Below are 13,516 nucleotides of genomic sequence, written 5' to 3' on the forward strand. Positions count from 1 at the left end.
TAGAACCTGGCTCTGAATTAAATGTGTTTAATGCCCGCTTCCCAGGTGGTGCTAGTCGTAAAGAAACCACCTGCCAATGCAGGAGACAAGAGACTAGGGTTGCATCCCTGGGTCGGGAAGATTCCCTGCAGGAGGATATGGCAACCCACCCCAGTATTCTTGCCTGGAGAAGCCCCATGGACAGAGGAGCCTGTCGGGCTACAGTCCATAGGGTTGCACAGAGTCTGAAGTGATTGAACACAGGCACACACAATGTCTGCTAAGACTTCCCCCCTCAAAAGTTAAATATCCCACTGTGATACCTAAACTTCGATTAGTTAGGGGTGGAGGGTGCTCTTGGCTTTTTAAAAAAGTGATTTATTTGTTTAGTTTAATTGGAGGACAATTACTTTACAATATTGTGATGATTTTTGCCATGCATCAGTATGAATCAGCCATAAGCATACACGTGTCACCTCCAGCCTGAACCCCCACCCGCACCTCCCTTCTCACCCTATTCCGGCTTTGGGTGCCCTCCGTCATACATCAAACTCCCTGCTGCTGTTGCTAAGTCGCTTCAGTCGTGTCTGACTCTGTGCGACCCCATGGACAGCAGCCCGTCAGGCTCCTCTGTCCACGGAATTTTCCAGGCAAGAATACTGGAGTCCGTTGCCATTTCCTTTTCCAACATCAAACTCCCACTGACTATCTATTTTACCTATGGTAGTAATGTATATGTTTCAATGCTATTTCTCAGATCATCCCACCCTCTTCTCCCACTGAGTCCAAATGTTTTCCTGTTAAGTGTCAAGTCTGCACTGGCCCCCATCAGCATGGAAGAGCTCTATCCTTTCTTCTCAAGCCCCATCACTGCCTTGAGAGAGAGTTAAAATTCCTCCCTCATTTTCTATAGCGATGGCTCTTCTCTCTTTCTGCTATGTCTTAAAGTGCTATTGTCAGCCTATCTCTGGATTTTATTACTGTCAGAACCTGATACCTATCGGGGGCATGAAAGTAATCGGAGAGCTAACATTCAGATTTAGGATATTTATCAGCAGAGCCATAAAGTGAATTCTTCCTATCCATTCTTGAACTCAATTTTAAGGGGTAGAAAGAAATAATACTGGCAGAGAATTGTGGCCAGTTTTAGCTAGATTATATAGAATGGAAGTCAGAAATTCAGGCTGTACAGTGTACACTGGATGTTACTCTGCTGTCCTCCAGTCAGCTAAGTCCCTGTTGGATCTGTGAAATTTCAGACCCAGGAGGAGCCACGCTTTGCAGCAATCCACCTGGTGGGTCATTCTTAGCTTCACAGCTGGTTAATGGCAGAGGTGGGACCAGAGTCTTGGATTTTGGGGCTTCGATACAAAGTTTTCTGGGAAAATCTAAGCAGGAAATCAAGTTCTATTTTAAAAGGTGAACTTTAAGTGTGAAATATGGTCTAAAGAACATGATTAAGAAGTAATGCTAAAGGAATGAGAAATATGGTCTAGAGTTGTGAGTACTAATTCCAGATCTGGCTATTTTGAGCCCAGTACTCATCCTTCCTGTCTTGGTAAAAAACAAAGTCAACATTCAGTTGCTTCAAAACTGAGTCAAGTGACAATACAGAGTGTTAGGTGAATGAGAAATTAAATGGATGCATTTGGAGTATACTGTGCTCAGTTTTGGAGCTGTCCTTCTCCCCTATGGTGGACACATAGAGCCCAACGATGGGGTTACCTTCTTTTCCCCCCTAGTCATTCCCCCATCTTCACTGCCATCTCCAGTCATGCTTCTGCCACCCAGTCCTGGATGTCTATTCTAAGCCTCACCAAGATCTCGCTCTCCTTTTTTCTCTTAGCACTTTAAGACTGTTAAATACAAATGAGCACTTGATCACATTGAGGCTTTCATGGCTCAAGGTTGGTTTCATGTGTATTGGCTTCTTTTTCAGGACAGGGACAGAATGATAGGTTCTTTCTGAACCACCACAATGTACTTGCCACAAGCTGAGCTCCAGAAATAATTTTTATAGATGCGATAATTACATTTTGAGTTATTTAATTGAATTATATTTTAACAATCGTAGTCATAAGTCTCAGGGTCAAAGCGAAATAATAAGGTAAATATACACATTCCTCACCTGAAACTTAAAATACAATATTGGCTACCTACTCCAGGACCAGAAAACCTGAGATTTCCTGGTGGCTCAGATGGTAAAGAGTCTGTCTACAATGCAGGAGACCAGGGTTTGATCCCTGGTTTGGGAAGATACCCTTGAGAAGGAAATGGCAACCCACTCCAGTATTCTTACCTGGAAAATTCCATGGACAGAGGAGCCTGGTGGGCTACAGTCCAAGGGGTCACAAAGAGTCAGAAACGACTGGGTGACTAATATACATACACTACAGGACGTAATAGGCACCTCATCCACAGGATCTTATTTACTCCCTCATCATAGTCTTTGGGTTAGGAATTATTTTTCATGATTTTATAGGTAGTGAAATCAAGCTATAGAAATGCGTGTAAGATCATGTGGTTGGTTAGTTGTTGGGATTAAGATTTCAATCTAGGATTCGAATCTGAGTCTATCTGGTTATACAGACCACACTTTCAATTAACTCCATTGATTCTACACACACACATATATATGTTTTTTTAATTTGGGAAAGCAGTATTTTAGACATCAGAATATTCAGTTGAAGTTTAACCTTCAGTTGAGTGAAAATGCTAAAGGTAATGATGTGAAAGTTTTCTTACTTGCTCCTCATGAATGACCCTAATCAAGTCACGAGAAGTTGAGTCTCAGTTTCCTCTTCTGTAAAATAGAGGGAAAGGACTAGATGATTTTTAAAGCTGTCTCACTTTAATCCATCAGTTTGACAGATAAGCTAACTGATCCTAGAAGTGTGTGAGTGTGTGTGTGCGCGTGTGTGCTCAGTGACCTGAAAAGCAGAAGAGTGAGGAGAGATCTCATGCCAGACCTTATTTTTCTTCTTTGTACTTTCTCTGCTACTCATGGCTTGGGCACTACTACTACAGATATAAGGGTTTTTTTTCACCTAATGACTTAAAAACCTGTATTGATAAACTTTATTTATAAATTCACCAGTAGCTAACGTGTTGTGTAAGCACTTTTCAGTTTTAAAAGGAGAAAAGAGTTGGATCAAGTTTTAATAATTCTTTCCTGGAAACTTTTGGGTTTGAACTAATTCCACTGTTAGCATTTATGAAGGGAATTTCTTTTTTTGACTTCGTAAATATGGGATCTTTTACAAAGTTGCTTTTATGAAGACACTTTTTGAAGCGCCTTAGGAAGTACTTCAAAATCAAAGATTGGCTAAAGTCACCAAAGACAGAAAGGGTGGTGAAGAACAATGTCCCACAGTCCCTTTCAAATGCTTTAACTAGAAAGTCTTGAAGACATGGTTGAATGCACTTCAGAATTCATTTCTCAAAGATGTTTGAGAAATGGGGAGCTCACCCAAAGCAAACCTTTTCCCCTGGTAAGAGAACAAAGGAAAAAGAAATCCCTTATAGTCACAAGAAAAAGCTAACGCTTTCATGTGATCCCCTTGCTATGAATGTACCTTTCGAAATATGCCTGCCATTCTCTAAACTATCAATGCTGGGGAACGCAGTGTATGAAAAACAGAAAGAGTTGGTTCAGCTGCTCTCCACATATCTCCCCTAGGAACAGATCTGATGATCAAAGAGAGGTTGAAGTAAGAGCAAATAGAAGATTTGAAGTGACTGTACAAATCAACAGCAAGCAGCCTGAGCCTTTCTATTTTTGAATTTTTCTCATATATTAAGCGACTGTAGCTCTTTGGGCCTTGTGGCTAAGGATGCTTTTTTAAGGCTTTCAAAGTGAAAGTATAATTTACATATAGCTAAATGGACAGGCTTCCCTGGTGGCTCAGTGGTAAAAGAATCCATCTGCCAGTGCAGGAGACATGGATTTGATCCCTGGGTCAGGAAGATCCCCTGGAGGAGGAAATGGCAACCCACTCCAGTATTCTTGCCTGGAAAACCCATGGATAGAGGAGCCTGGAGGACTACAGTCCATGGGGTTGCAAAGAGTCAGACATGACTTAGTGACTAAACAACCACAAGTGAACAGGGAGTAAGTGCACAATTTTCACCATTGGAAGACTTTTGACAAATGCATGCTCCCTGTGACCCATACTTACCAGGGGTTTTTTTGAAAATGCATTTATTCTTCTTTTAAAGTAGCAACATTTGAATATTTTGGATCTGGATACTATTCCTATGAAATTTTTATTTAGACATCATTTCTACTCTAGTAACTTATTTTATACATATTATCAGTTTCTGTGATTGAAACATGATTCATTAGAGGTGTGCTTATAATTTACAGAATCTAAAGTTTGAAACTTTATTGATAATTGCTTGACAATACCCCTAAAGTCATGAAAGTTTGATAGGCTTTTAGTAACTAGAAATAAGACATAACTAGTTATCTGCTTAGAGGAAATATGGAAAATAACAAGGCCACACTTCCTTTATTTCCTGAGAAAAGCAGCATAGTTCAAATACCTCAGGCTAAAGTCTACTTTAATTAAAGGACTTAATTAAAGGATTTGCTCTCTTGCTTATGGCTTAAGAGATTTTTATATTTCTTTCTTTGATGTACTTTTTGGACACCAATGTCAGTAAAAGAAAAAAAAATGAGTATAAGCTGGTCTACAAAATCCTTAAAACTGTTCACAAGAACTACTTGGCACAACTTAAAAATGTATTAGAAATCCCTTCTAAGCAAGCAGTTCAACCTGGGCTCTCTTGATTTGCCAAGAGCACACTTAGCATTTACAGAAATTATTCTTAGTCCATTCAATCATAGACAAAACACTCCCATTTCTTGATATTAGAATAATCCCGTCATGTGTCAGGAACTCCTTTGAGGGGCTGTTATTTCATTGGGATGTAATTTATGATGAATTTATAGATCATTTCCTCTAACTCTATTTTCTTTAATTTTCACCTTTCCTCATTTCCATTCTTTCAATATCCAAAAAAGAATGTTCAAAAAGATATTAGTCAAAGGAAGTTAGAAAGAAAGCAGAGAGTGAAATATGGGAACTCAATAATTCACTGTTGAATAAAGGAGAATTGCTATTTTCTTAAAGAAAGGAGTTCTTTGCAGTACAAAATAGAATGTGCTAGGAGATGATTCTTCTTCTCGAATTTACACAGCAGGCTTTAAAAAAAAAATGTGTTTGATCAATGAGGTATTTTTATTTCATTTTTGCTAATAATTTAAGTCTGGATTTTAATGAAAATATTTTCAATCAAATTCTGCTGACATCTTTAAAAAGTTTCCTATCTGTTGAGATCTATTAGTAGAAGAATAGAAAAGTTTGAACTACAGATGTAAAGGGAAACTGAATTTCCTGGAAGTTCATTTACCTTACATAAGATGAAAAATTTGATCTCCAGTCCAAACTAAAATAAGTATCTCAGAATTATGACACCTTTGTTAAGGTGAGGCATTATGAGGGGTTTTCAAAGCTGTGCCTGATTTCATAAGGCTGTTTTGGTCAGTGACTCTGGTAAAGAATCTGTCTGCAAGATAGGAGACACAGGTTCAGTCCCTGGGCTGGGAAGATCCTCTGGAGAAGGAAATAACAAACCACTCCAGTATTTTTGCTGGGAAATCCCATGGACAGAGGAGCCTGGAGGGTTACAGTCCATGGGGTTGCAAAGACATGCCTTAGTGACTAAACGACAATAACAATGATTTAGAGATGGATGAGCAGAGAATTGCCTCTTCTATTTCAGGCCTTCTAGGAGGAACAGTTATTGCTACCTATGGAAAACAGGGATTCTGAAGTGGTTTATCAGCTATTAATTATTGACATTGCCCACATGCTCTCATAGGAAATGCACAGAAGACATACTTCCTTCAGGGGCTGCTGGTCATTTGAGGGGCTGCTGCAGAGGCGGTGGGTACCAGCAGTTAGGTAGGGAGGCAGACTGGATATAGCAATAGGGAATCTGGCAAGTGGTTCCTCCTTTGAAAATCTACATTGTTTATTTTCTTATTGTGATAAAAAAACACATAACATGACATTTACCATCTTAATCATTTGTAAGTGTTCAGTTCATCTGTGCTGGGGATTGTTACAGGTCTCCAATTTTCATCTTGCAAAACTGAACCTCTGTACCTTTTCCCTTACCTCCCAGGTCCTGGTAGCAACTGTTCTAATGTTTCTATGAATTTGAGAACTTTAGATACCCTTGTAATTGTCTTTTTGTGACTGGCTCACTTTACTTGGCCTAATCCTCAAGCTTCATCTATGTTGTAGCAGGTGACAGGACTTCCTCTCCTTTTAAAGCCCAATAATATTCCTTAATAATCCATTGTATGTATAAATGTATGTATGTATATACATTTTGTGTAACCATTCTTCTGTCCATGGACATTGGGTTGCTTCCACCTTTTGGCTATTGTGAATAATATTGGAGTGAAGATGTGATATGAACACACACTTCCAGAATTAGTATGTTGAAACCTAATCCTGTGATGGCAAACAGGAAATCACCGGCTGGGACTGGTGATCAGAACAACTTGGGCCAGAACTGATGAGCAGGAACCACATGTTGGACTTCTAACAAAATTTTCCTGAGGGTCAGAGCCCCTAGTGTCCTGTATGCGGGCTGCAGGCACACAACCTGAAGCTGAGTTTCAGTCCATGTGAAAGGTTGTTTATTTCCCGTCCTTACTCTTAAGAGGCAACACCTCTGAGCGCAACCCCAGATGGCGGACGGGGACCCCCACTCATGGTGTGTCCTGGACTCCAGCTTTTGTCCTCCTAGCTCTGCAAGGCTGGGAAGAAGCTGCCTCTTGCCACAACTGAACTGGTCAATGCCCGGGGGTGGCAAAAGCAGTATCAAAATGCCTGGCTTACTTCTCTGGTTTTATCATTTCTCGGAGAACTTGGCCTATTAATTCATTACCTTGCTAAATCTTTGGCTTCGAGCTGGTTAAAACACACATACATGCACAGTATATGTAAGATTACTACATAGTTTTTTCTCATCTTCATGAAAAAATTGTCCTTTTTTTCATTATGGTTTATCATTGGATATTGAATATAGTTCCCTGTGCTGTACAGTAGGACCTTGCTGTTTATCGATCCAATGTGTTAATATTAATAGTTTGTATCTGCTAAACCCAAACTCCCAGCCTTCCCTCCCCCACCCCTTCCCCCTTGGCAACCACAGATTTGTTCTCTGTATCTGTAAATCTGTGTTTGCTTCATAGATACGTGCATTTGTGTCGAATTTTAGATTCTACATATAAGTGATATCATATGTTATTTTTCTTTCTCTTTCTGACTTTGCTTAGTAGGATAATCTCTAGGTCCATCCATGTTGCTGCAAATGCCATTATTTCATTCATAAGAAAGATTGTTCTTAATTGCCTAGTTCTCTGTTCTCAGTCATAGAAGCCAGAGATTCAAAAATCACTGTGTGGGCACTGAGCCTTCACATCCTTGATCTGGGAGCCTCAGTAAGTTCAGACATTTTCAAGTTGACATAGATTAAGGGTTGGACTCTAGAGGAATTGGACAGGCCTGAAATTGTACAAGAATGATATTAACAGAACCATCTGGGGAAATGTGAGGATTGGGGAAGTCTGTGTCTAGAAACTAGGTCAAGGGTTAGCAGGGTGGGTGTACTCAAGACAAATTTAAGACAAATTTCCCCTTTTTGACAATTTGGTAAAAGGCCACCTGTGGAGTTTAGGTGAAATTGACAATCAGGAATTTCATAGAAATGTTTACATGATATTGTTCCCATTTCAAGGTAGTTGAAAAAGTAGGTGAATGATTATCATCACTGCAGTGCTTTAAATAAAATTTATCCTAAGAGTTATAACATCTTTAGACATTCACAGTTGCTTTTCTTCTACTTTTATCCATCCATCCATCCATTCATCTATCTAGATATTCATAGTAAATAATCCATATCTTGTGAGGGAGTCAAGTATTTGTAGAAAAAGTATATTTGATCTTTAATATGCAAGCAAGAAGACAAGCAATTAATCTTTTATTTTATCATCCTTTGGGCAGTAAATAAGTTGCTACTTTTATTATGTATACATATATGTGTAGATTTATTATAATATTATATATGACTATAACTGTTTTGCCAAAAGTTTTACTTTCATTTTAAGTTGGAGGGAAATTTGTTAACAAAAGAAATCTCTTGTTACTCACAAAGAAACAATTTAAATTTCTTATAGAAAATTATTTGACAATTTCAATATACAGTCATTGAAAAGAAAAGATGTAGAAACAATAGAGAACAGTGTATACATCACCAAATTGGGCTAACAACCTATATCCGGACTTGAACAGCACTGGTAAGTCCCTTGTTAATAGCAATCCAGAGTCCCAGTTGTGAAAGGGTTTCAGGTGGTGCATCTACCCTACAGGTAAGCCTTCAGATGGCAGTGTGGGGGGCTCCTGCTTATAATCCCAGGCTACAAACTGCTATCATCATCATCAGTTTGTGTGCAAAAATGCAGCTCTGTTTTAGCTTTTACAATGCTGTTACAGTTTGTTTCACCTTGTGAGTCGTAAGACTTCTTAGACCCTGGGAGGCTGGCCTGGTCCTCAGGGCTTAAAAGAGATTCCAAAACCCACTCCCTGTCTTATCTAAAGTATTGCCTGACTTGCTGCGCTTGCAGGCAGGCACGGAATCCAAGCAGAGCCCAGGTCAGTCAGGAATAAGTCAGAGGCCTGCTCTCTTGCTTCTGAAGCCTGAATAAGACTTTCTCCATTTTAATTTCCATGACAATAGTATATCATCATATTTTTAAAGCTTTAATGTTAACCACTGTCTTATATCAAGAACCAAGTGACCTGATCTTTGGTGGTCCTCTTTTACCACCAAGAAATATTCTGAGGAAATATTTGATCCCTTTTGCTCACCACAGGGTGGTTCTGTTCTGGTATTGTTACCAAATATTTTATATATTTTTTTTCATGACACTGTTTGTTGGTATAAAATTAGCTAGAGTACAAGATATTTTAAGGAGATTTGTTTCCAAAAGGAATGTTTTTTCCTGAAGAAGTTTACCACTGGAGGCATCAACAATGTGTTCGGCTGAAAACTAGCTCTAAAAAAACATGTTTAAGTTATTCAATCTGAAATATATAAATGAAAATGGCTTTGCCCGAGATAAAAAAAATAGCCCTTTCCCCTTGGAATTCCAGACATAATACAGCTTCTTGGAAATCAAGAGAAGATCAAGTCGGGGAACAATGCGATCCTTACCTTTAGGGAAAAGCTGTATTTGCCTGAGGGATGAAGGTAAAATGTCATGGTCTTGGTAACGTTTTCACCAAATTATTTAAGAAGAATTTCCCAAGTATTTCTTAAAATATTTCTAATGCTTAATTTAACAACAATCATTGTCCAATCTCCAATTGTTAAAATAATTTCTCTAAGTATCAAAGTTACTTAGAGCTCAGGCTGTCAGCAGAGGAACAAAAGCAATATGACTGAAGCATTTTCAGTTGTATTCAAACATGTATCAGGTTGAAATTTTAGGTGTAGACATTGACGAAGGTCAAAAGGTGAGTGATTCATTTCCTGTACTTGTCAAGATGCTGCTTGTTACAACAGATTTCTGGAAGTGACTGACAGTGGAAATAATCATGCAAAGGGATTGTTTGTTTTGCCTGAGCAAGCGTACTGTGGGCCTAATACCAGGGATTGTTTTGATTATTAGAAATCCTCAGAGTATATGAGTGAGAAGACCAAAGCATACAGGATTCTGTCTTCCTTAACAGTTACTCATATGTAAGGGAAAATGGTAAGATAAATATCAGATCTGGTCATACAAATTGTACCTTTCATCTTCATGTCTGTGTGACTCTTCTTTGATACTTAGTGAAGTATATTGGCTTCAGCTTGGTCTTATAACACAGCCTCTGTTTTCTCTGGTTGTTATTTTTAGTTCCTCAGTGTGTCTGACTCTTTTGCAACCCCATGGTCTGTAGCCTGCCAGTGTCTTCTGTCCATGGGATTTCCCAGGCATTAAGAATACTGGCAATGGCACCCCACTCCAGTGCTCTTGCCTGGAAAATCCCATGGACGGAGGAGCCTGGTAGGCTGCAGTCCATGGGGTCACGAAGAGTCGCACATGAATGAGCGACTTCACTTTCACTTTTCACTTTCATGCATTGGAGAAGGAAATGGCAACCCAGTCCAGTGTTCTTACCTGGAGAACCCCAGGGTTGGGGGAGCCTGGTGGGCTGCCGTCTATGGGGTTGCACAGAATCAGACACGACTGAAGCGACTTAGCAGTAGCAGTAGCAGCAAGAATACTGGAATGGGTTACCATTTCCTTCTCCAGGGGAATCTTCCCAACCTGGAATTGAACCCATGTCTCCTGCATTGCAAGCGGATTCTTTACCCCTGAGCTGCTGGGGCAGCCCATCTGCTCCCTTTAGATGGCCTTTATTTTTTAAAAAGTACGTTAGAAGCCTTCCTCTTCTGTGGCTTATTTGCTATTATTTTTTAGCTAAGATCTATCACTGTTTTGAAACAAGTCTTATTTCTTATATGAATTAGACGTTGCTATCTGAGGCTGCTTAGTTGCTTCAGTTGTGTCCAACTCTGTGTGACCCCACAGACTGTAGCTGGATAGGCTCCTCTGTGCATGGGATTGTCCAGGCAAGAATACTTACCTGGAATGTATATACCCAGAACTGAAATTGCTGGATCATATGGTAGCTCTCTTTTTAGCTTCCCGAGGAACCTCTATGCTGTTTTTAATAGTGGTTGCACTGAGTATGTGGATTTCTTTGACTAAATATGTACGACAGTAGAATGCGGTGCTGTGCCCAGTCGCTCAGTCGTGCCTGACTCTCTGCAAGCCCATGGACTGTAACCCACCAGGCTCCCCTGTCCTTGGAATTCTCCAGGCCAGAATACTGGAGTGGGTTGCCATTCCCTTTTCCAGGAGATCTCAAACCAGAAATCGAACCCAGGTCTCTTCCATTGCAGGCAGATTTTTTACCACTGAGGCATCAGGGAAGCCCCTAGATAAGTCTTAAGGACCTAAAAATAGATTTGTACATGGCAGGTAAGCTTTCCAATACTTTATTTATTTGGCTGTGCCAAGTCTTAATTGAGGTCTGTGGGATCTAGTTCACTGATCAGGGATCAAACGGGCCCCCGCCTCCATCGACAGCATGGAATCTTAGCCACTGGAGCATCAGGGAAGCCCCTCCAATACTTCCTTGATAACAATCTTCCTTTTAAACCCCTGGACTAGAAAAAGGAGAGGCTCATGCCTTTTACAAAAGAGGTGGTCTGAAAAGCAGAAAAGAGCATGGGCCTTGGTCACGCTGAAACCTGGTCATTTATTTAGCTGAAAACACTTCAGTGAATCATTTTACCCCCATGTATCTCCTGAATAAAAAGGGAGTAAGAATAGTGACTCCATTGTGAAATTTAAGTTCTACAGTTTGTAAAGCGTTTAGAGTAGTGCCTGGGAACTTCCTTGGTAGTCCAGTAGTTAAGACTCCACATTCCCAATGCAAGGGGCCCTGGTTCCATCCCTGGCTGGGGAAAGATCCTGCATGCTGGCCAGTGTGGAAAAAAAAAAAAGAAAAAAACCCCAACAAAAACACCTAAAAAAAGAATAGTACTTGGGATAGAGCGACCATCTAGAAATATCAGAGATCATTTTTGTTAATAACACATTTTCTGTTTGAGGGTAAATATTAGGGTGGGAACACTGCATGATGGAGTCTTTCAGATGAGGGCTTGTTTCTAACAGAATTGATGTATATTATGATTGATTGATAGATAGTTGAGTTTATGCCATCATTGTTTGTTGTACTGGATTGCTTTCTTTTGATAGTCAACCATACGATGAACAGAAATGACCAAGACTGACCATCTTGGTGACAGTTTCATTGGTCTTCAAAGACATAGCCATTGCCTTTATGACCACTTGAAAGCCAGTCAAGAAAACGGCAAAGCAGGAGAATTAGTTATATGGACAGTAGATTTTGCCTCACTTACAAACTTAAAGCTGCATAGATTCAAATGCCTTGTTTATTTCAGTAAGTTCTTAAAACGCACTTTCATGTGAGAAGTATACTCCAGTAAGCTACTTTCAGAGACGACTATAAATAACTGGTTCATGGTGGTGTTAGTTCTAATTTTTACTTCAAAATACATTAGTATTTTATATTTAATATTATTAAACATCTGTAACCTGACACCACAAATTAGCATAAATTATTTCTTCATTCTTTGGATGCTTGTGCTCTGGGATACAATAACACTGTGATGCAGAAATGGTTTGGGGGAGAAATTTCCATGTTGGTGGACATGAACCATCCATCAATGCAGATCTGAGACCAAAATCATGTTAGAAATTTTTTTTTTCCATTTATTTTTATTAGTTGGAGGCGAATTACTTTACAATATCGTAGTAGTTTTTGCCATACATTGACATGAATCAGCCATGGATTTACATGTATTCCCCATCCCGATCCCCCCTCCCACCTCCCTCTCCACCCGATCCCTCTGGGTCTTCCCAGTGCACCTCAAAACAACGGACACATACAGACTAAGACTGAAGGGCTGGAAAAAAATATTTCAGGCAAACGGAGACCAAAAGAAAGCAGGAGTCGCAATACTCATATCAGAAATTTTGATAGTTTGTAACATACTAACTTTTCAAAAGTACATACAGAAAGCTACTGGGAAAAGTCTAGCATGTTTTGATACATCTGTTATGTGCCAAAATAGAACTTTCAGCAGTTCTGAGATGTTTGCAGAAATAATGAGACTTGGCTAAACCCTTGCAGTGCCTAAAGTGTAGTCTTTGAGGAGTTTAACATGCACAGCTGGGTCTTGTTATTGGTGCCAGTGGAATTTGGAGCATTATCTATTTTATGACATTTCTACACCTATTTTTACCTTATAAGGTAGAGCCCCAAACTCTAAGTGTGTATTATACACAGGCCTATATTTAGCTGCAAAATACCAATTTTTGCAAGCCAAAGAGAAATAAAAATTCAGTTTCCAGATGCTGTTTTTGAGAAGCAGCATCAAAATAGTTGCTGCCCTGTGTCACGAGGTTGTTGACTAAGATAATTTCAGCCTGTTTTCCTAAAGCCATTGTATAAAGCAAATTTCTATTTTTTAATATAATATATAAAATACTTACATGGATAGTTGAAAATAAAATAAAATGAAACTTCAAATATTGTAAGGACATTGATGAAGTGGCTCAGTTTTATCAGAGTTTATGTTTAAAGTTATGTCCCCCAAATCTGCCTTTCCTCATTTTATTGAGGAATTTCCCAAATTTTGTGTAAGAAGTCGTATCAAACAACAATGACAACTTATAATCAAACTGCTTATAAATAACAATCTTGGAGAAGCTTCCTGATCCATAGAAGTTTCTTCCTCTATCTTGATTATGCAGGGTTGTACCCCTACCAATGCAGGAGACATGGGTTCCATCCCTGGGTTGGGACGATCCCCTGGA

This window comes from Muntiacus reevesi, chromosome 11, assembly GCF_963930625.1.
Source record: "Muntiacus reevesi chromosome 11, mMunRee1.1, whole genome shotgun sequence".
NCBI classification, from domain to species: Eukaryota; Metazoa; Chordata; class Mammalia; order Artiodactyla; family Cervidae; genus Muntiacus; species Muntiacus reevesi.